This window comes from Lycium barbarum, chromosome 12, assembly GCF_019175385.1.
Source record: "Lycium barbarum isolate Lr01 chromosome 12, ASM1917538v2, whole genome shotgun sequence".
Taxonomy (NCBI): Eukaryota; Viridiplantae; Streptophyta; class Magnoliopsida; order Solanales; family Solanaceae; genus Lycium; species Lycium barbarum.
Window position 1 is genome coordinate 97160433 of NC_083348.1, and position 23834 is coordinate 97184266.

The 23834-nt window shown below is 38.9% G+C and overlaps 2 long non-coding RNA genes across 2 annotated transcripts in view; one reads left to right on the forward strand and one right to left on the reverse strand.

The window, feature by feature from the left end:
• The window catches only part of LOC132624798 (uncharacterized), a 27725-nt gene extending 15960 nt beyond the window's left edge, over positions 1 to 11765 (forward strand). Inside the window, exon 3 of the long non-coding RNA XR_009576540.1 lies at positions 11359 to 11765. This is a non-coding gene — a long non-coding RNA (uncharacterized LOC132624798). The remainder of the gene's footprint in view (positions 1 to 11358) is intronic.
• Positions 11766 to 19039: 7274 nt separating this feature from the next.
• LOC132623578 (uncharacterized) lies at positions 19040 to 21899 on the reverse strand. Its single transcript, XR_009576294.1, has 2 exons — positions 21729 to 21899; positions 19040 to 19530 (listed from the first exon to the last, which is right to left on the reverse strand). It is a non-coding gene; the product is annotated as an uncharacterized LOC132623578 (long non-coding RNA).
• Positions 21900 to 23834: the final 1935 nt, after the last annotated feature.

A 23834-nucleotide genomic window follows, 5' to 3' on the forward strand; every position in this document is an offset into this window, starting at 1 on the left:
TTGATAAAGTGAAATTTATTCGGGAATGGTTATTGGCTGCCCAGAGTAGACAGAAATCATATGCAGGCAAACGACGTCGACCGTTAGAGTTTCAGATTGACGACTGGGTATTTCTGAAGGTATCGCCTATGAAGGGTGTAATGAGATTTGGTAAAAAGGGTAAGCTTAACCCGCGGTATATCGGGTCGTATCAGATTATTCGGAAGATAGGCGAGGTCGCCCATGAGTTAGACTTACCATCTGATATGGAGGCAGTGCACCCGGTACTTCATGTATCCATGCTCCGTAAATGTGTTGGTGACCCTGATAGAATATTCCCAGTAGATGATATTCAGGTAACGGAAGACTTGCCTCATGAAGAGCAACCTGTAGCCATTTTGGATCGTCAGGTGAGGAGGCTACGGACCAAGGACATACCCTCTGTTAAGGTCTTATGGCGAAATAATAATAGAGAAGAAATGACCTGGAAAGCAAAGGACGAAATGAAGAGGAAGTATCCTCACTTGTTCTCTATACCTACAGGCAATTTAAATCTCTAAATTTGTTATCTTGATTGGTAAGTAATGGATATGTGTTACTCATAAAAAGAAACTCCCCCGGAATGCTTGTGAGACCCTATAAGGCTAATTTAACATTCGAGGACGAATGTTCTAAAGGGGGGGAGAATGTTATATCCCGCGTTTTGCTCATTTGGAAAATTTGGAATAATCTTGCTTTGTAGGAAATGAAGGCTATGTTTTTATTTTATTTAACATGTGTGTGATAATTATGAAAAATATTGATGTGGAAATACGGAGGAAGGCCAAGGGCAAAATTGAAATTTTATAAATTAGTTCCATGAACTACGAAATAAGATTTTTAATGAATTGGGCTAAAAACAAATAATAGAGAAATTGAAGCCCAAAAATAGGGGGTGGCCGGCCATGTGCTAGCCCAAGCCCATAATTAATTATCCATGTAACAATTAATTAAGAGGGCTTATTATATATATCCCTTACTAGAACATTCAAGACTCAAACAAAACAAAAGAAAGAAAGAAGAACAAGAGAGAGGGGTTTGGCCCCCCTTCAAGGAAAATAGAAAAAAAAAATTATACCCTTCAACTTTGATTCAAAAATCTTGTCCTTCTTGAATTCTTAATAAGTTCAAGACGCTCTTCGACGTGGTATAATTAGTTTAGCGAGAGGACGACGTTTGTGGCAAGTGGAAAATTGAAGAAAAATGTAAGAATTCTATTCTTTTATGTTATGGAAGAAGTGTATATGTTATAATGATCGGAATTAGATGAGGATTATGGAATTGTGGCGTGTGGGTGTGTGGCGTGTGTGTGTGTGTGATGTGTACATGGCCGTGAGCCATAGTGATGAAGGGGAGAAGAGAATTTAATTTTATTTAGCTTGTTAGTTGTGTCGTTATGACATTTATGACGTAAATAAAGGTTTAACGATTTAAATCGGCATTGGAATTGGTAGTATGTTGATATGGGGAAATTATGTGTTTTTAATATAATTTTTATGTAACTATGGAAATGGAGTTCTAAAATGCGAATTATGATTGTCATTAATGAACTTGGAAGAAAACAATACAACCTTGTTGTTTTGTTGCGTTTGTAGAAGCTTCGGATGGAATATGGAATTGGCGGGATTGTTTGAATCCTTGAGTATTATTTGGAATGTTATTGGATTATGTTTGAATAACCTTGAAGTAGTAAATAATTGTGAGAATATTCACATTGGGTTGGAAGTGTGAAGTTGGAATGGGAGTTGTTGCACAATGTAGAAAAGGAGAGCCTTTATGTTAGAATGAGTTTTATTGTGATTTTTGATGTTGTTGGTATTGTTGTGGGTGTTGTTGTTGATGTTATGGCCGAGTTAACTCTCGGGAATGTTGAATTTATAGGGGAAATGCTGCCGAAATTTCGGTAGACAAATATGGATTTAAGTTTGAATTCTTAAAAGCTTGAAATTCACATTTGGTAATTGTGACCAATTGTAGATTTTGGAGCGAACGGGATTTAAGTTTGGGCGAGTGATAACGTCCAAATACACTCCTCAAAGAGAAAGTGTACACGGTCGTATGCAATATATTTACCCAACTATGAGTCGGGGTCGATCCCACAGGGAACACTATGCTAGGCGATTAAGAAAGTAAGGAACTTTCACCAACTAAGCTAAAGCCAAACGATGGATAATATTTTGGGTTTTTTGAGAAAATTATGACTAATGCGGAAATGTAAAATTACCTAGAAAGCGAGTAAAATGATCAATGGCTACAAGCATGGATAATAGGAGATTACACTCAAGTAACGATCCAATGTATTTCACGATTTTACAACTAAGAACGGGTTTATGTCAATAGATAATGATTTCTAAAATCTCATTGAAAGTCTTCCAACCAAATCAATGAATTTCACTCTAAGCTTTTCCAAGCCTTAGAGTGTGATATTAGGCACAATCAATTTAACCTCAAGTAACTATCCTCTTCCGAGCTCAAGTTATTAGATGAGTTTAATGACCCAAATTCTTGTTAATTAATCTTTCCCAACCTAGATTTCCTTTCCCAAGCTCAATCTAAGTAGATGGGTGAGTCCTAGGGTTAGCTAATCCCTTTGGAAACATTCAAGAACGAGATTAATTAAATCAACAAAGACCCACTTCAATAGCAATAAGAATCATTCAATACATAAGCAAAACAAGAGTTTCAATCCAAACTTTAATCAAGAATATTTTCATAAACAAGATTCAAGTCTAGAAATGAAATACTACACACTAAAATATTCAATACAAAACAAGGAATTGAAGAAAGGTTTAAGAATTATCTCATTAAAGTGCTCTAATCTTCTCCTCCAATGGTGTAGGTGAAAACCCTAGCCTCCAAAACTTGCAAAATGACCAAAGATATCTGATGTTTTGCCCTAATTTTCTATTTATATGAACTGGAATGGAAGAAATCGTCAAATCTCAAGTTCTGGTCGAAAATTGCCGAAAATCCTTCAACGCTATCGCGCCATGTGTCTGCGCGATCGCGTGGATGACGTCAGCTCCACTTGGTTCCTTCAGCGCGATCGCGTGAAACTTCAGCGCGAACGCGTGGATTTAATATCGCGCGTGTGCGCGATCGCGTGGACTAGCAGCGCGAACACGTATAGTTAATAGCGCGCGTAGGCGCGATCGCGTGGGTACCTGCGCGATCGCGCAGAGTATTTTTCCACGAATTTTTCCAGAACTTCCAGTTAATTCCAGTTTTGCAACTTTTTTGCTTGTTTTCCACACTTAGGCTCTAGGGACCTCGTATTACCTGAAACATGACAAAAACTACGTAAAATGACATAGACTTGCTTAAAAACAAGTAAAACTTATAGTTAAAAAGCATCGATTGTAGTGTAAAATCACGCCACATCAACACCCCCAACTTAAAGTATTTGCTTGTCCTCAAGCAAGCCGTACAAAATCATGACTCAATATAACACCTACATATTATAGAATAACAATGTCTACATTGGTTTTGACTTTGAACTACCGGCATGCATGTTTTTCTTCCAAGGACCACCCCAATTTCTGTTTTAAAGCAACATACACAACTCAAGAACACTACGACTAACCATGAAGCTTCAATGAATGACATCATATTATCGAACATATTATGGTGCACACAAACGCTACTTTAGGGTGTCACTTTATTTTGTTCAATTTTCATCCTTATGCCCTCACATAGACCAAAAAATGTCCCAACACACATATATACGACAAGAATGGGACGAAGACTAAAGAGAAGAGAAAAACACTCACACTCACAAAGAAATTCATATCTACACATGCAAATACCATAGGCTTGCCCTTATTTTCTATGTTCTCATCCTAGGCTCGTTCGGTTGTGATCACATTAGGACTTGTTTCGGCTTGTAATGTAGGTTTAGGGACGGGTCGGATACTTTTTGGATATTAGTGACTCACCCTCCTTGAACACTACAACATCTTATCACCTTAATTCGCCTCTTTTCTTTTCACCCCTTTATTTTCTTTCAGTTTTCAACCTCGACGTGGTTTTACTCCTAACCAACTTACAAATCTTTTTTTTTTTTTACAACAATTTTCTGATTTTTTTTTAAATTTTTTTTTATTTTTATTTTTTTTTATTTTATATATATATATATATATATATATATATATATATATATATATATATATATATATATATATATATATACGCAACTACCACATCGAATCTCCACTAGCAAACTCCACCACCCCCAACTTATGTTTTTAACATGTACTCCACATTTAGTTCACCCCCAAGTTAGGCATTTTGCCTCATCTAACTAGTAGCCTCAAGGAGGGAACGGGTGCGAAGATGGATTAATTTCACAAAGGGTAAGGTTTCATAATTGGCTAGCCAAGAAAAAGGTCAAAAAGGCTCAAAAGGGAAACTAAGGGTATTTAACACTTTTGGTAAGGCTTATTTAGGCAAAGTGACTATTTCAACAAAGAAAGCCTAAGATCATCTCACAACCAAACTAACTTTCGGATATCATACAAGACCAACCGGGCAAGTTCTAGATTATACATGCATAAACAGAATCAAACTAACAACTCACACACACATCGGCATAAAGACAATAATTTTTACACTTGTGACCTCCTAAGTAGTAATTCATCACACACAACACCCCAACAATCATAATGTCATATAAAGAATCAATCATGTCAGACAATAACTGTTCTAAGTATGCATTTTTCAAAATTTCGAGGGGTCTAAAAATTTCAACAAAACACAATACATGCCATTAGTTACCAAGTAGTACCAAATAAAACAAAATTACTCTATTCAACCTAAGTAACATCCTAAACATGCCAGTTTCAACAAAATAAAACCCCCCTCAGGAAAAGAACTCTGGCAAAGAAAAGCCGAGGAGGTTCCTACCCCTAACTAAAAAAACTTGCAGTGTCCTCACTGCAGTACATCAACACAGAAAAACTTTTTTTTTTTATTATTATTATTATTATTTTCATACCTCCTAGCACTGCGTGCTAATGGTCATCTCTGCTCACCCTCTGAACTGGAGCTGCTGGGCTCTGGCAGGACAAAATCGTCCTCATTTTCCTCCTCTTCATGTTGTGCTCCGCATACACTCCTCAGAATGCTCATCATTTTGTTCAGAAATTTGCTTTGCTTCTTGGCGTGCTCTCTTGCCTTTTTCTGCCTCCTCTCTATTTTTCCCTGCTTTTCTTTGATATGCTTCATGTCCTCCACCACACCTGCTAATGTTGGACCAATAGGAACAGAGGGAGCTGTAGATGTGCCTTCTCCATGTGGGCCCGAAGGGAGACTAGCCACTAGCTGCTGAAGCCTATTGTCCACCCCATGGACCTGGGTGGAGATATATTGGAAAGGCCTGGCGGCTTCTTGCAGTGGTGGCAAGATTGGTATAGCCATGGGGGGGGGGGGGATACCCCACCAATCGAATCTGATGCAGTAGATGTGAACTGCTGAAATGATGATGTTGCTATATCAATCTTCCTTTTCTTCTGTACATTACCAGGCCCTCTCTTTTTCAACGGATAAATCGGTCCAGCAGGCCCTTTTTCTCTGTCGCCTGGTCTTGTGGGCACTCCATCAGTGGAGCACAAGTAAGTGATCAATGATGGGAAGAATAAGCTCTTGGTCCGTTCAAGCACCACCTCCCGGATTTCCTGCATAATGAGCCTCCCCACGTCAACAGGCAATCCTTCCATCACAGCACAAATTACTTTAGCCCTCTCAAGTGGAACCTCTGAATCATGTTTTGAAGGCAGCACCCTGGATGTGACAATATCAAGCCAAGTTTTGGCTTCAGCGGTGAACTCTGCAGAGTCAATCCTTTTCTGCATTGTGTTTAGCCACTTTGGTTGTTCCCCACCGTGAAGGTGGGTCACAAACCATTGTTGCCGCTGGTTTTCGTACATCTGTGCCATCTCGCTGTTGTCACCATCCTGCAGATTATAATAGGCATTGATTCTTGAGGCATTGCACAGGACATCCACACCTCTGACTTTGAAAATTGCCCTATGTGTAATGTCTGCCTCTGCAGCATTTGCGTAGAATTCCCGCACCAGGGTATGATTTGCCCTGATTGGTTCATCTGCAAAGGGTATCCAGCAGCTTGTTACCAACCTTCCATAGAACTCGGGCATCTTTTCTTCCAAACTTTCTGTTACAAAGCCCCTCTCTTCAATGAAGCTCTTTCTCAGCAGTCTATCATATAGCTTCGAACATTTTGCTGACTGGAAGGTGGTGGTGTCATAATATTCAATCAAGGGTACTTGGGCAGCACTGGATGATGAAGCCATTTTTTTTTTAGTTAAGTACCTACAAAACAAACACAATGCATATGAATACCTACAATGATGTATAATGAGGAGTTGAGTTAAGGAAATTAGCCACCCAAGTTTTGAGCAGCTCTTGTGCGAGCACTCTGTTTGCGCACTGGGAATTTCCCTTCAGCGCGATCGCGTCATTTTGAGAATGTTCTTCACCGCGATCGCGGTTCAACACGACGCGATCGCGTAATTTTTAGCCATTATTCAGCTCGATCGCGTCTATTATAAGCGCGATCGCGCTGAGTCATTTCAGATTCTCAGAAACATTTTCACAAACAGGTTATGGGCATCATTTTTGGGGCTTCAATTCAACGATTCTAAGCACGTATTTTGCCCCATTTTTTTTCTTATATCAGCACGCAACACTCAACTCACATCACTCAACAACAAACAACAATTTATATAACAACAAATTCAACAATTTCATCATATATTCATGGTTAAACAAGTAAAAGAAAAAAAAAATCTTTCACAATTTCTAACATGGAATGATGATAAAAACAACCCTATGAACAAGACAATGAAGGAATCCCATACCTTGTGGTTGCAAGTTGAAGAATTTTTCAAAAAAAAAAATTAAAATTGTGTTTGAGAGAGAATTAGGGAAATGGGAGGAATATGGGAGGAAAATGGGGGATTTTAACCCCCAGGTCTGTTTATTAACTTAAAAACGCGCCTCTGCGCGATCGCGTGTCCAGGTGGCGCGTTCGCGCAGAGCAATTTACTCTTTTTTTTTTTTTTTTTTTACGCGATCGCGTGGGTTCTGGTCGCGATCGCGAAGAGTAAAATTTGCCCCTATTTTTCCAGATTCAGAAAATAAGCACAGAAACCAGTCTAACAAATTACAGAAACCAGCAGCTACTGATTTGTGGCTGTTCTGAAAACCCAACCTGCTCAAAACAATTCCAAAAATTGTGAAATTTTGCAGATTAGTCACAAATCATAAACTAAACAATTCTAAAAAAAAAATCAAATAAAAAAAATGATTAAAAATTTTAAAAACGATGGGTTGCCTCCCACCAAGCGCTTAAGTTAACGTTGCGGCACGACGGATACCAACTTTACCGCTTTTCTCTCCATTTAGAGCATATGAATTTGCGCCCCAACTTTGAATCAATATTCCGGTGATGCTCATGAGGCGGTGGAAAAAAAATAAAGAGGCCAACTCTCGGATGTCGCATTTTGCACTTTTTGGCCTTTGAGTGAGGAATGCCATTTTGTCTTCTTGGCATAGCAAACTTCAAAATGAAAACGCTTTCTTCTTCATTTCCACAATTCTCCATAGGCTCGGTTAGTTCAACTTCCATATCATCAACCAAGCACAATGTTGAAAAATGGTTGGAATGTGGTCTAAGGCGCTCCATTTTCAAATTCGCTTCATTTTTGACATCCTCACCCAAAAATGAACTAGAGTCTTCAAAAACCATTTCATGAACTTTTTTATGCAACTCTAGTATCATTTCTTCAATCTCGGCATCTTGCATTATATTTGGATTGGTCGGTTGGCAATTTATCATTAGCTCTTGAAAATCAATGTTGACCACTTTTTCATTGGAAACTAACTGAAAACTACTATCTATGACTATTTGATGTTGAGTATTGCATACCTCAACTTTTGCATTCAATTCGGTATTCAAGTCACGGATAGCAATTTCAAGTTCCTTCAACTCTTGACTTTGCTCAACATGGATTTTTAAAAAGTTTTCCATCATCCTTGAAATGCCTTCACGATGATCTCCATAGGCTCCAAGTTGTTGAGCTTGAGTCATAAGCCAATCTTGGCTCACAACTTCCACTTTGTCAAGACTTTCTTCAAGTTGAGGGTCATTCAAAGCTTGTAAAAATCCACCCTTGGAGAAATTCATGTTTTGGCCACTTTCTTGTCTACTTTCAACATCCTCAAGTTGTTGAGCATTATGAATCTGAACCAATAATTTCATTTGATCCTCCAAGGTGTGAATAGCTTTGTCATTGCAATTAATTGCTTGCCTCAAGTCATCAAGTGGTTGCCTCAAGTCCTTAACCGCTAAGTCCTGTTTTTCAACTTTTTCAAGGATGGTCTCTAACATGAGCATTATCCTCTCATTTTGAGCATTTGAGGCTTCTTCCATTTCCATATCCCTACTATCATCAAAATCAAAACTAGAATAGTCATAGTGGGGGTTCGGGGAAGGGAGGGACAAATAATCACAATTATCCCAATGACCATTTTGACCACCACACCTATCACATATACTCCACTCATAGGTTTGGGATTGTGCGCACAATCCGCCGCCGGGAGAATTCAAACAATTTTGCCATGAGTGTGGTCCTCCACAATAAAGACAAGGGTCATCAAAGTATGCATAACTAACATCCGACCAATTTTCATTATATGATGCCATTGTTTTTTTTTTTTTAGATAAAATAAAGCAATGAAAGTTTGAACCAAAGCAAGTTAGCTTAAATCCCAAACTAACTCAAATACGCCAAATTGTTCCCCGGCAACGGCGCCATTTTTGATAACGTCCAAATACACTCCTCAAAGAGAAAGTGTACACGGTCGTATGCAATATATTTACCCAACTATGAGTCGGGGTCGATCCCACAGGGAACACTATGCTAGGCGATTAAGAAAGTAAGGAACTTTCACCAACTAAGCTAAAGCCAAACGATGGATAATATTTTGGGTTTTTTGAGAAAATTATGACTAATGCGGAAATGTAAAATTACCAAGAAAGCGAGTAAAATGATCAATGACCACAAGCATGGATAATAGGAGATTACACTCAAGTAACGATCCAATGTATTTCACGATTTTACAACTAAGAACGGGTTTATGTCAATAGATAATGATTTCTAAAATCTCATTGAAAGTTTTCCAACCAAATCAATGAATTTCACTCTAAGATTTTCCAAGCCTTAGAGTGTGATATTAGGCACAATCAATTTAACCTCAAGTAACTATCCTCTTCCGAGCTCAAGTTATTAGATGAGTTTAATGACCCAAATTCTTGTTAATTAATCTTTCCCAACCTAGATTTCCTTTCCCAAGCTCAATCTAAGTAGATGGGTGAGTCCTAGGGTTAGCTAATCCCTTTGGAAACATTCAAGAACGAGATTAATTAAATCAACAAAGACCCACTTCAATAGCAATAAGAATCATTCAATACATAAGCAAAACAAGAGTTTCAATCCAAACTTTAATCAAGAATATTTTCATAAACAAGATTCAAGTCTAGAAATGAAATACTACACACTAAAATATTCAATACAAAACAAGGAATTGAAGAAAGGTTTAAGAATTATCTCACTAAAGTGCTCCAATCTTCTCCTCCAATGGTGTAGGTGAAAACCCTAGCCTCCAAAACTTGCAAAATGACCAAAGATATCTGATGTTTTGCCCTAATTTTCTATTTATATGAACTGGAATGGAAGAAATCGTCAAATCTCAAGTTCTGGTCGAAAATTGCCGAAAATCCTTCAACGCTATCGCGCCATGTGTCTGCGCGATCGCGTGGATGACGTCAGTTCCACTTGGTTCCTTCAGCGCGATCGCGTGAAACTTCAGCGCGAACGCGTGGATTTAATATCGCGCGTGTGCGCGATCGCGTGGACTAGCAGCGCGAACGCGTATAGTTAATAGCGCGCGTAGGCGCGATCGCGTGGGTACCTGCGCGATCGCGCAGAGTATTTTTCCACGAATTTTTCCAGAACTTCCAGTTAATTCCAGTTTTGCAACTTTTTTGCTTGTTTTCCACACTTAGGCTTTAGGGACCTCGTATTACCTGAAACATGACAAAAACTACGTAAAATGACATAGACTTGCTTAAAAACAATTAAAACTTATAGTTAAAAAGCATCGATTGTAGTGTAAAATCACGCCACATCAGCGAGCGTAAGAAGTGAAAAAGGTATGTAAAGCTATCCCTTTCCTTCTTTTGGCATGTCCTAGGTGTACTAGATTTGAATTTGAGCCTCGGGGAATATCCTGTTCCTAGAAATCCGAGTTTATTTTTAGTACTATTTCATTCAATAAAATTGAATTAGAATCATATGTTTGTTGGAAAGAAATACTCAAGCACTCGTAACTTTCACATACGTAATCGAATCGCTTTGAAACTTTCATGGATGACTCCATAGAGTCTAACGTTTGTAAATTTCGTACGCCACCTCGACTTTACCCGAGGTGGGCCCACTAGTCCCGATACTTCCTTCATTTGTCTTACTTGATCTATTTTTGTATGATATAAAAAGGGGACTTTTGCCTATGAATTTAAGACTCCGTTTGATTTGCTCCATAAGTTATTTGTAAGCTCCTTAATGTGAATGATACTAAATTTTCAGAAAATGGCTTATGAGGTATTTTTCGAAAGTTTTGTAAATTTAAAGGCTCATGTCTTTTGTATACTAATTCTGACAGACTCGATACTTACTTTGAGCTTTCTGATCTCAATATATATGTATATGTATTTATTTGTCGAGTCTTGAAATTAAATTGTGTATATGCATATGGTTTCCACACTACTCTGCTCGTTCCTATTACTGTGATATCGTTCGCCGGTTCCCGGGCCGGTTTTGTAATCGTGCGTACTATGATATATTCGGCAGTATGATGTGTTACGGTTCCCGAGACCTCGCCATAGGTTCGGGTTCTGTTTATGGAGTTATGTTGTGATATGGCTTATGATATGTTTTGATGATATGATATGTTTTGATGATATGATATGTTGTGATGATATGTTGTGTTCGGGGTGTGTACGGAGATTTGAAACCTTCTGGAGTATGCTGTGTTGTGGCACCAGTGTCGGAGTGGTGACCACGTTCCTGAGCCTTATGCATGATTTCTGTTTGCATTATGTACATATGTCTTCCGTACATGTTTTGATATTTTGATCCGGTATTCTCTTTTTGTACCCTTCACTTCAGTTATGGTTTGGGTTTCTGTACTTTATGCTTTACATACTCAGTACATCTTTCGTACTGACCCCCTCTCTTCGGGGGCTGCGTTTCATGCCCGCAGGTACAGAGGTTCGTGATCTATCAGTGTAGGCCACACATTCTGCTGTTACAGAGTGCTCCTTTTGATCCGGAGCCCATATATTGGTATATATCTTTTGTGATGTATATGCTTCTGTCCATTTGATTATTTGGGGTACGGCGGGGCCCTGTCCCGTCATATGATTATGTTATAGTTGTAGAGGCCTGTAGTCATATATGTGGGTAATGGGTCATGTGTGTGTTCGCTTGTCTAGGTTCTGCGTCTTAATGCGGTGCCGTTTGCTATTATGGCCAAGACGGCCTAATTGTCTGTACACGTGTATGTATCTGGCGATGTATATTCCGCCAATCTATCAGATTTGGATGCGGCCTAAATGGCCTGTATGTTTGTATATGTGCATATATTCGGCGATGTGTATTCTGCCGCCTCTGTTGGTTCTGATAAGATATTTTGCACGTGCAACCGCTTAAGATAATATTTGCTTTCAATCTGTTTGAGGTGATTAATATGAAAGTCTAAGTTAGATTAAAATATGACGAGTTAGCATGTAAGTCTGTTTGGGGTGTCCAAATAGGACATCAGTCGCGGCCCACGGAGTTGGGTAGTGACAGGTAGCTTCGCCGGTAGAGCATCCCGAGCCTCTCCAAGAACATTCTGCATTTCGATGGCCGATTGAAGCTCGGCCTGGAGAGTGTCATTTGCATCGCCCGTCTCCTAGAGCTCGGTTTTCAGATCATCACATATCGGGGCCCTCTGATCCGCCTTCTCCTCGAACACCCTCATACGCTCTTTGTACCGGGCACTCTCAGATTCGAGCAGCCCATTCCTCTCGGCCAAGCCCGCAGCATCAGACTTCACCAGATCCAGCTACCCCCGGAGTTGGGAGAAGGTGGGTTCGAGCTCACCGAGCCTCGAGGAAATTTGAGTGTTATCCCGGCTAAGGCCGATCTTGTCAGTTTCGAGACTCCGATTGTATTTGGCCATCGCGGCCAGCTCACTCTTTAACTGACGGTTTTCGGCCTTCGCTGCTTCAAGCTCGGGTCGGAGATTGGAAAGAGCGACTGCTTGGTCCAACTCCTCCTCCTTCTCCCGAAGAAGGTGCAGATATTTCTCCGTTTCACGGCCCTGGGCATCCAGTTGGCCCTTAAGATCGTCCATCTCTTGTTGGGCACAGATGAAGGCTTCGTTGACGAGCACCACACTCTGCAAGTGAAGCAAGTTAAAAACTTGAAAAAAACAAGGCTAAAATTCTCAGTAAAGTTATGCAAGGACGGCTAAAAGTCTTACCCGGTAGCCCGCATGCATACCCTCGTTAATGAGGCACTGCCAAGACACCCCGGTCATCTTCCGCTTGTCTGAATCTGAGACAAGAGGCCTCAGATAGCTCGCACACCCACCGGGTGAGAAAGAAAGTTGCAGTCCTCGGGGACAGTGACCATAACCGATTTTGTTCTCCTCGACTCCAAGCTCGGGGCCGGAAAGATACGCACCAAGCTGTCCCTGGCCCCAGATTCAGAGGTCCGGCTGGCCGACCTCGTGGCCCGAGGGATCGGGAGATGCCCGAATCCTGCAGCTTCGTCGGTAGCGGGAGGAGTGCCCAAGAACAAATCCTCAAATTCGTCAGGCCTCGGAGCCAGGGTTGAATAACTTGGAGCAACCTCAGCAGCTTCAACAATGAAAGGGGGATCCGTAGTTGCAGCGGTCTCATAATCGAACAACTGGCCAACGACCGGTCGAGCTTCGCTCTCGGGGGCCGGCTCTGTTCTGTGAGCAGCTTCGGCAGCAGCCGCCCCCCAGATCTACTTGCCCGTTGCATGGGGGGTCTCTTCGGAGGAAGCCTCACCTGAAATGTCGACGAAATCAATCGACCTAAGAGGAGCCGGGGAAAGAATTTCTTGCGCACCTGTGCGTGGCGCCGGAACCAAAAGTCCTTCACCGGTAGAAGGAAGGGGTGGAACGGCGACATCCTCCTCCGGGATCGGAGCCACGGAAGGATCGGCATCAACTCTCCGTATAATAATATCAGGCTCTGCTTCGTCCCGTAGGGTCCGAGTGACGCTCCTCGCCCTCTCTTCGACTTCTGCCCTTTGTCGAAGGGCCTTTTTCTTTTGGCAGCAGCAAGGATGCGAGGTGCAACTGCTGAATCAAAATCGGGTGCCGAAATTGTGGGTTCGGCTTCCGTATCCGGTCTGGGATCCACCGAACCCTTGGATAAACCTGAAAATCAAAGACAAAATAAATACAGGTAGAAGAGGATGTAGTGAACACAGGTGAAAGCAAAGTATTACCATGGTTCTGGGTGACCCATCGGCCGCGTGACAGGTGGCCCCACGTCCGGTCATCGTGGACATGTTGGCTAAGGAGTGCAGTGACCCATTCGCTCAGGTTCCGGACGACCGGAGGAATATATCCGTTGGCTGATATAAGTAAGAGAAACGGTGAGAAAGTGGGATCAAAATTTGACAAAACATACAAAGGCAACTACTTAGAGTTGAGGCTTACGCTTGTTGTTCCACGCTTCCGGAAAAGGCATGTGACTATCCGGAATGATGTCCGAGGTCCTCACCCGTACATATCGCTCCAACCAGCCCTTGTCTCTATCCTCATCCATTTTCGAGAAAAATGGATTCCGACTACGCTTGACGAGTTTTATTACGCCACCCCGGAACACCCTCGGGGAATATAAGCGTATCAAGTGGGCCAGCTTGAGCTCCTTCTCGGCATTATTGTCCAGCAACCGGAGGCATGCCGCGACCCTCCAAACGATCGGACCAATCTGTGCCAAGGTCACGTCGTAGGTCCGGCACATGTCCAAGATAATCGGATCGATTGGAGGGTCGAGCTAAAGAGTGAAAGGATAAGTGTACACGTATAAAAATCCTTCTCGGTTGTCGGTGACTGATTAATTTAGCCAGGGGGCAAAAACTTGGACCGAACGGTGTCCCACCCGTAGTCAACCCGGACTATGTCAAGCCTTTCCTCAGTAATGGATGAGGGGTATCGCCTCACATCATACCCACTATCGGATACCGAAGAAGGTTTTTCGACCTCGAGATCTTTGTTGAAGTTGGGTTTGGCCGGTATAATATTCGAGGCAGTAGGCTCGAAGGTGCTCTTTGCTTTAGCCGGGGATGCAGGCTCGGTTCCTTGGGATGAAACCGAGGGAATGTCATGGGAAGTAGTCTCAAACATTTTGAAAATATGGAAAGAAGAAGTTGAGTGGATTCAGAAAGGGAGTTAAAAAAAAAGGGGGGGGGGGGGGGGGGGGGTTTAAGGGAACAGACGATTCAACAAATGACAGAGTAAGGAGCAGCGACACTCGAGCAAGAGCAGTTAGCAAAGATGGTAACAAGGTTTTTTCTTTTTACGTGGTATAAGCGATGGATCAGCAGCAAACTCGCTATGGAAGATAACTATATATGGTGAAGATGAAGAAGTGCAGTGAAGAGTAAAAATGAAGAAGGAATGGACCGTAAAAATGTTGGAATGAAGAGGTGAAAAGGCCTTATATAGGTAAGGGCTGTGACTGTTACGATTCCCCAGCCAACCGGGGAACGCCACGTGCCCCACAATTAATGAGGAATTACTTGAAACGACGTGCGTGCGGCGGTTGTCAGAGCGGACCATCCGGGACTAGACACGTGGCTAATGGCAGAAGAACGTGGCGCAACGATTCCCGCCAAAAACGAAAAGATAACGACGGACTAAGGGAGTCACCGGTTTAGTGATTCATCCACTCCCCGTCACTCCGACAAATCTGCGATCCAGGAAGTGTGGGGACTATCTGTATACGGTAAAAACCGGGTATGTGTTAAACCGGTGAGGCTAAATACCGAAGGAAGAAAGGAACACGAACGTGCATAAAGGCCCCCGTCCTGAACCGGGGGAGTGCCTTATACCGAAGCAAAGGAAGGGCGTCATTTGGTCCGTTCTTCTTCATGGCCGAGGTGGTCGTTTCCGTTGGTCCGTTTGGTCGAGGCCGTTAGTCCGTTTTATCGTGGCCGGTGGTCCGGGAGATCCGTTGCGCGGTTGCCACGCGTCGATAACGTCCTGCCATGTTCAACTGCCAATCATATGGATGTCAGGTCGTACGGTCTACCTAATCCAACCTAACCCAACTCAGAGTTTTTCATTATTAATATTATTCATGTTGTGTGAAGCCCATGGGGCACTACTATAAATAAGAGACATTGTCCTCCTCTTAAGGGGTTGGCTCCTTCATACCAAGAACTCTTGTAATAGCAAAATATATATATAATCTCTCTCTCAAACATCTTACTCGGTCCATATTTGTTGTGTTTATCTCTTGCATTTCTTCAATCAAGCAACATTCATGTATTAACAAACATACAAGTGCACAGCAGTCCACCGATCATTAGCTACCTCCTCATATTATATTCATATATTTCTTTTCTCCATCAAATAGATTGAGATTTGACCACATATCCTATATCCATTCACAAATTTAATTGATTATCCGAATTCGGGGTAAACAGTTGTTGAATTAGAGTTATTTTTACAGTTAAATAAACTAGAATTTGAATAGGAGATAGTACATTTATACCTAATAACAATAATAAAAAAATAATCTTTTCTTTGTATTGACGAACCGTATCAAGTAAGGAAATAGGGACATGCTTTTTGCCACTAATTTGTTCATGCACGAGTCACACTGGTCATTATGTGCCCACAAGCCAATCAGTCAATGAGGGATCTGGACACTGGCGGCCCATCAAAGCTCCAAAACTAGTAAGGGCACTCGAGAGGAATCTAAGTAGATCAGTTGATTAACTACATGAATTTTCATTTTGTTCGTGAAAATTGGATTTCCACCTTATAATCGTCTCCCCCTCACTTTCCCCTTGAATTGGGTAAAATTCGTAGAACACAGTTGGACGAATGTCGTGGTGACACGTGTCAAGTCAGCATTCAAAGCCTCCAGAGGAGACCTGATAGCTCTGAAGACACTGAAGGGTCCGGATGCCCGTTGGAATAGCGTCGTCAACCGTTGCAAGCAGACCTTGCACCTTTCACGGGGCATTAATAGGCATTATTATCCTCTTTATTGTCCCTCATTACTGTGGCATTAATTCATATTATTAGCAGGGGCATAATTAATGGAATGTGTACCCCTTGTCCCAAATATAAATAGGGCTTATCATTTCATTGTAAAGTACGCGATATTCAAGAGAGTTATACAACACACATACTCTATACTTATTTGGCTATTTTACTTTTCATTTCTATTTGGCTGAATTAGCATTGCAACTAAAAGCGAGCCCGGAGAATCTAGCTCAAAGCTCATGCAAGGCTCAGGCTTTTCTTAACTCTTACTTTGTCGATATTTTGATCATATTAATTTTAACTGCATATTACATTGCTTTTCTGATCACTTTGGTCCACGTGTCCTTGACCACGAACACAAATTCAACTAAATCGATTTTCAGTTAAACATCCTACCCTCATTTTTTATTTTTATTTTTTTTAAGAAAAAAGTAAGGGCACTCACTAGTGCCCAAGCAAATTGGGTGACGCCAAAGCTTGACTTTTGGACTTCTATGAACAGTGATTCCTCTTTGCGTAGAGGTTATATCCACTTGAAATTTACCTTTCAAGAAGTTGCAACAGAGTTCATCAACAACGCATGTCCTGTAGTTGGGAATCACTCCAAAAATAGGTGATTCCTTCGATCTAATCAGCTGGGACATTTGCGATCGAGAATTCGACTTGGTGATATGCTTGATGTCAATTTGCACTATCCTTTTCCCTAACAACAACAACATACCCAGTGTCATCCCACAAGGGGCGAGGGGGTTGGGGGGGGGGGGGGGGTCTGAGGAGTGTATGCTGCACTACACTTTTCCCTCCAAGGAGAAAATTTATTAAAGTAGTATTAACCTATATAGCGACTCACCCAATCTCTTAAACTAAAAATAGTCAGTGGATGTAACACATGTATAATCCCAATAAAATAAGTGTATAATCGGGTAAAATCAATCTATACTTTATGTATACTGACTAGGAAAGTAAACCAAACCATGAATCCGGCCAGCTATTTTTGTATATAAGGATCTCTGTTAAAAGGAAACACGACTATGGGTTACACAGACTTTCTTAATTACTATTTCCTCCGGTTAAAAAAGAGTGTCCATTTAGCCATTTAAACACCCCTTAAAAAAATAAACTCCTAAGCAAAAATAGGTCATTTGACTAAGGTCGCGGCATATGAGAACGCAAAGATATAGGTGATGAGAAAGGAATGGGCTGAGATCGCGGCATATGAGAACCATGTGATAATGTTTCGTTTAATTACTTGTACAGTGAAGCATATCTGTATTTGCGAAACTCTTCTGTATGATTCTCTCTATTAATTATTATGCAATACATAGAAATTTCAGCAAGGTTCAGAATTGTTTGAAAAAAAGATTTAAACAAAAATAAGAAGATTTGTGTTCTGATCTTCTGAATTTACCCAGAAATGACAAACATGATATTTTTTTCCTGAACAAATGTCTTTATAGACGACACAACGAGCTGTTATAAGCTTTCCCTTCATCATAATACTCTTTATCTTTAGCCGTATGGCACATAATATTCGATCCATATATAGTTTATATTCGATTAGATTATTTAGTGCTGTTTTCATACTCCTGGCTACCAACACCACAAACTTTTCCCTTTGATCCTTAAATCTTCAGCTTCTCTTATAAAATTTTAAGCATAATTTTCGAGAACAAACACAACGAACTTTCAGTCGGGCATTCTGGTAATTGCATGTGCCTACTTCCTACAAAATTGTGCATAATACATGTTTAATATATCGATATAGTATAGTTTACAACTCAGAAATGGACTTGATCGAGTAATTGGATCGTACTAACCTAACTCAACTTAAAAAAGTCATAGTGTAGTATGAGTATAACTCAGAGAAAAGTCCCAACTACGAGTCAACGACTTATCATTTTTCGTAATTTTAGGCAATCATTAGTAGTTCTTACTTCTTACATTATTTTCTTAAACTTTTGTGACGCCATTTAGAATTACTCCGCCTATCAAATAGTGCATCCAAGTTAAAAGTCTACATCATTATAATAATCACTACTAAAAAAACAGCGATTTTCGACCAAAAATTTCGACCACACGAGGTCGAAAAAGCCTTTATTTCGACCAATTTTTCGACCACCCGCGTAGGTCGATAACAGCTTGGTCGAAAAAAAAATTCGACCACGTGTGGTCGAAATCACATTCTACCGAAATTAAGGGAAAAATTGTTTTCGACCACAAGTGGTCGAAAAAATTATTTTTATATTAAATTATATTTAACTTTTTCGACTACGTGTGGTCGAAAACATTATTTATATTTAAATATAAAAGAAAATAAAATTTTAATTTCGACCACATGTGGTCGAAATTGTAAATTGGGCCCAGAATTTCGACCACATGTGGTCGAAATCTGGCAAGAATCTTGCTAAATTTCGACCACATGTGGTCGAAATTGAATTTTTTTGGGTACAATTTCGACCTCATGTGGTCGAAATTGTGAAATATCTGGGCTGATTTTCGACCACGTGTGGTCGAAAATCTGGAATATTTTTTCCAGCATTTGCCTGCTTTTGGCAGCCCACCTGCCAATTTCCAAATAGTCAAATTCATCAATCAAAAGAGCCATCCAATTCATCAACAATGCAACACAACAACCATAAACAATGTTCAAACACTTGAACACTTAAACATTGTCCATTCAAACACTTATAAACAATCAAATTCAATCTCAAAGTACTTAAAATTAAAACTACATTCAAACACTTAAACATTATAAACTACATTCAAACACTTAAACATCATTCAAGCACTTAAACATTATAAACTTAAAAGTACTTCTAATTCGAACTAAAATACATTCAAACCCTTAAAGATAATATACATATCCATTTAAACATATCCATCATAAACTATTAATTTGGGCTTGCATACCCAACATCCTAGCCTCCGAGAATTAAGTGTTCTTGTTAGCTGAGCAACTTGATGCTTCATACTCCTTAGGATCAACTGCGCCATCATCAGTAGCATCTATGCTTTCAAGGGCCGACGGGTATAAAGGTGGCATCCAGACCAATCCCAATCCTTTAACCCATTAACATCTTAGAAGATTTCACAAAACCTTTATCACTTGGATAGAAGGTTACATGACATCTGCAAGGTAAAAAAGTACTAATGCTTTCATTTTGTAAAATAAACATGAATCACAATAGAATACAAACATAGCAGATACATATATATGTGTATAAAGCAGGCAGTAGCAAAGGTCCCAGCACAACTTTGTTCAGTTAGTTTCTGCTTGACTAAAAACAGAACAAAATAATCTGTCAATGTAGAGTTATTTTAATGTCAAACCCAGGTATACATCAAGCCTTCTTTTAATCACTATCAACCCCTTTAACATTTATTAAACTACTGTAAAAAACTTAGCATGTACTCATTTAAAGTTCATTTACATACTCAGCATTTTTAAAGCTATAGTAAAAGACTTAGCATGCACCCATGTAAAATTCATCAACACATGCACAAAGATATGAATGATTAATATGCTTTATTTCACTTAAATACTTTAGGCTTTTTCTGCCACTTCTTTTCCTTCAGCCTTTTGTAAAAAGCTTTGTGATCATTAGATGACACAGATGCATAAGAACCCAAAAGAAGTTAAAACTTGTACCATTCCATTACGAACAAAGTAGCATAACAGAGCTATTGAACCAAAAGACTGAGAAGATATTTTCATTCCATTAATAAATTTCCAATTTTTTCTGTACAGATATAGCTATTTTCTGATTTTTCTCAGTAATCTTGAAGTTCTCTAAGATAAAAACACAGAAAGAACTCAGCAATTGAGGTGGATAATTGAGCTAATATAATTTTTCCTTAGAGATCCACCAATGCAAACACAGAAAATCAGCGTGTCACAATAGCCACCCCTACCAAACACCCCTCTATTCTCTCTGTTGCAAGCTACCCCTACCAAACATCCCTTTTTTTCCCCTTTAAACCAAAAGAGTAACTTATTCATTATATCCTAGCAGCTAGATTAAAATATATAAATAATTTGTCGTCTGTCTAATAGAACATAAGCACATGCATCATTTGAAGTTCACGCACAAACATGCACACTTTTATGTATCTCACCTTTAAACTAATAATTCTAATATAAGAACCTTCAAGGTATATAGTCCAACAGTAAACCACAAAAATAATAATTTAATCACATATTACATTAAACAAAAGTATCATCATAGCGCATCAGTAAATAGAGTGACTACCTTCCTGAAAAAGTAGGCCGATAATAATAGAAACGATCTCGAAAAAACAGAGCTTAAAGTCCTGTGTTAACTACAACATCTCATTCTTTCGGTAAATCAAATTTAATCTTTTTTCAAAAAGCATCAATTGTAGCATTACACACCACTATGACTCCAAATAAACCTAGTCTTAGCGAAAGGAAAATTTAAGAAACATCAAGTGCATTCTACATTACAGGAACAAAAACCTCGCAAACTTTTAAAAAAATGATGTGAAGATTAATGTATTTTTTAAGAAATTTATTAGCTTAACTTCTTCCAAATTAATGTAGCTCTCAATCTCTTCATTTTAATTTTGTTTGAATTTGGTTTGTATTTTGATTTGCCTCGTTAATAATTTGATAGTTTTGATCAAATAGTTTGATAGATCATTTCAAATTTAATTTATTGGATAAAAAAAATGATGTGAAGATTAATGTAAACTTAAAATTTTGAATACAAACAAAAACAAATAAGCAAATTTAAGTACTAGAACATAAGGTTGGATTCTGAGTTCTAATATTCAAATACAAAAAAGATAGAAATCTCAGGCTCGTAGGACAGTTGGGGTTCAAACAAATGCTTGTGTCAGAAAAAGAAAAACACAAAAAGAAGACAATAAAACCTAGAATTAAGTTAGATAGCTTAAAAGAATACATAAAGTGGAATCTGGTGAAACCTATACATAAAGAAAGGAAGGGATGTTGATTAACATAGAAAGAGACCAAAACAACAAACTATAACTAAAAAGAGACCAAAACAACAAACCATAACTAAAAGATTCATTGATTAACATAGAGTGCAGAAACCCCAAAGTGATGCCAAATGCAGCAACAACAACAACATTCAATTTCAATATTTCATTCTATTTCAATTCAAATCCCTAAAAAAAATAACATAATATAAACCCCAAAACAACTATTGAACACTAAATAAAGTTATCAAATCTACTAAATATAGAAGGTAATGTAACTAATAACATGGTATTGAAATACAAGTTTGAGCACTAGTTCAATTTGGGGGTTGTGTTCATGAGATTGAGGAAGAAAAAAAAAATACCTGAGCTGGCGGCGTCTGGTGGCGACTCTTGCTGGTCGGAAACCGCGGTGGCTGCGGCGTTGACCGTCTAAGGAGGGGGTGGCGCAGTCGGGTAGGGGATGGTAGAGAGAGGAGAGGGAGAGAGAAGAGAGTGAAAGAGAAGGGGGAAAATGAAAAAAAAAAAATAAAGAGACTAGATCCAGATCTGGTCTAAATCTTTTGAAATTTTCGACCACATGTGGTCGAAAATAATTAAGTCAGATTTGACTGACTTTGACTTAATTATTTCGATCACATGTAGTCGAAATTACATTTTTATTTTTATTTTTTAATTAATTGTTTTATATATATATAATTTAATTATGTATAAAATATTTTTTTCCCATTTATTATTTATATAAAAATTAATTTCGACCACACGTGGTCGAAATGCATTTTTCCTATTAAAAAATCGACCCGGTGTGGTCGAAATTTTATAAAAAAAATAAATAAAAATTAAATTCTTCAAATTTCGACCGCCCGTGGTCGATTTTTTTTCGACCAAAAGTGTGATCGAAATTTTTAGGTCGAAAATGCCCCTTTTTTTTAGTAGTGAATAAAGAAGCATCATATTAGCAGTAGATATATATATATATATAAAGGAGATTATCATTTTCATGGCTACAAGGAAAAAATACCCATATGTTAATATGTAGTAGTAGCTTCAGATATCATCTGGGTCACATTAGTTTCAACTCCCATTTTCCCATCCAAAACAACCTTATACATTATCTACGAGTAGTAGTACATGTTTTAATGTTATGATATCAACTAGCCACATTAGGTTTCAAGTTCAATTTTTCCCAGCCCCAACTTTAACTTGGATGTGATTAGCTAGGTTCTTGATCGTCCTAGAAAAGAAAACAGGTAAAATAATTGGAGCGATGCAAAGATGAAAGTGAAGAATAAATGTGCTATATTTAGTTAATCAGAATCTTTTTGGGTAATCCTCTAAGATTTTTTCTGTTCAATACCTCAAAAATTCAAATACAGGTCCAAATTACAATCGCACAGACGCAATAGTAAGGTCCACATTGAGAACCTTGTTTTCTTCCCCTAGAGTTCTGTTATTTTTTTTAGACAATTATCCCATTTCTTCTTTCTTTTTCTTTTTTCTAAACAGTAAACGTTTTTTCTTCTTCAAAAAAGTAGACAAACACCATGCAAACTTCTCCAACCTAATCATCGAAAAGAAGATATCTCCAACTTGGCGAGAAACTATTTTATTTTACAATTAATTAAGGGAAGCCTAGTGAAATCATTTTACCAGCCGACCAATAATTAAACATTATCCACTCGTTTGCATGACAAAAGAAAAGACAATTGAAAATGATTTTTTTTTTTTTTTTTTTTTTTTTTTTGTGATGAGGGCAAAATGATGAAGTATATAATTTTTCTTCTACACTACACTCTTTGATACACTGTTACAAAAATAGTCTTTTGATTGTCCCCACCATGGTGTATCCTCGGTCAAATGAATTCTCATACCCTTTGGCCACTTGCTTATCTCTTGATTTTTCTTTTCGTGATTGAAGAGGACTTGTCCCTACACCTGTGATCGACATGTTCACTTGCTATAAATATATAGAAATTGGTGAATACCACTTCGTATAACTGAGAAAAATTAAAATTATGAAAGCGATACGCAATCATTTCAATATCCCCAAAAAGCAGAGAGATAAGTCGAAAAAAAAAAAAAAAAAACAATCCAACGGTTGATGGCAGCCATCCGCGGAGACACGGAGCCGCTTTCGCCCCAATACTTTTGGAATCTAACACAACCCAAACTATAAGGTTAACCCCAACTTGACTCAAGTTAACGTCTGCAGGAAATAAATTCATTTAAAATCAAACAAATATTTCAGTTATGAGTTACGTAATTTTTAGACTCAAACATCTAAAAATATTAATTCCCTCGTCCCAATTTATGTGATATAATTTGACTAAACACTAAATTTAAGAAGAAGAAAAAAGACTTTTGAAACTTATAGTCTAAAATAAGTCAAAGATATTTGTGTGGTTGTAGATAATTTTATTAAGGCTAAAAAGAAAAATCTAAAGTTAAATTATTTCTAAACATAAGACGAA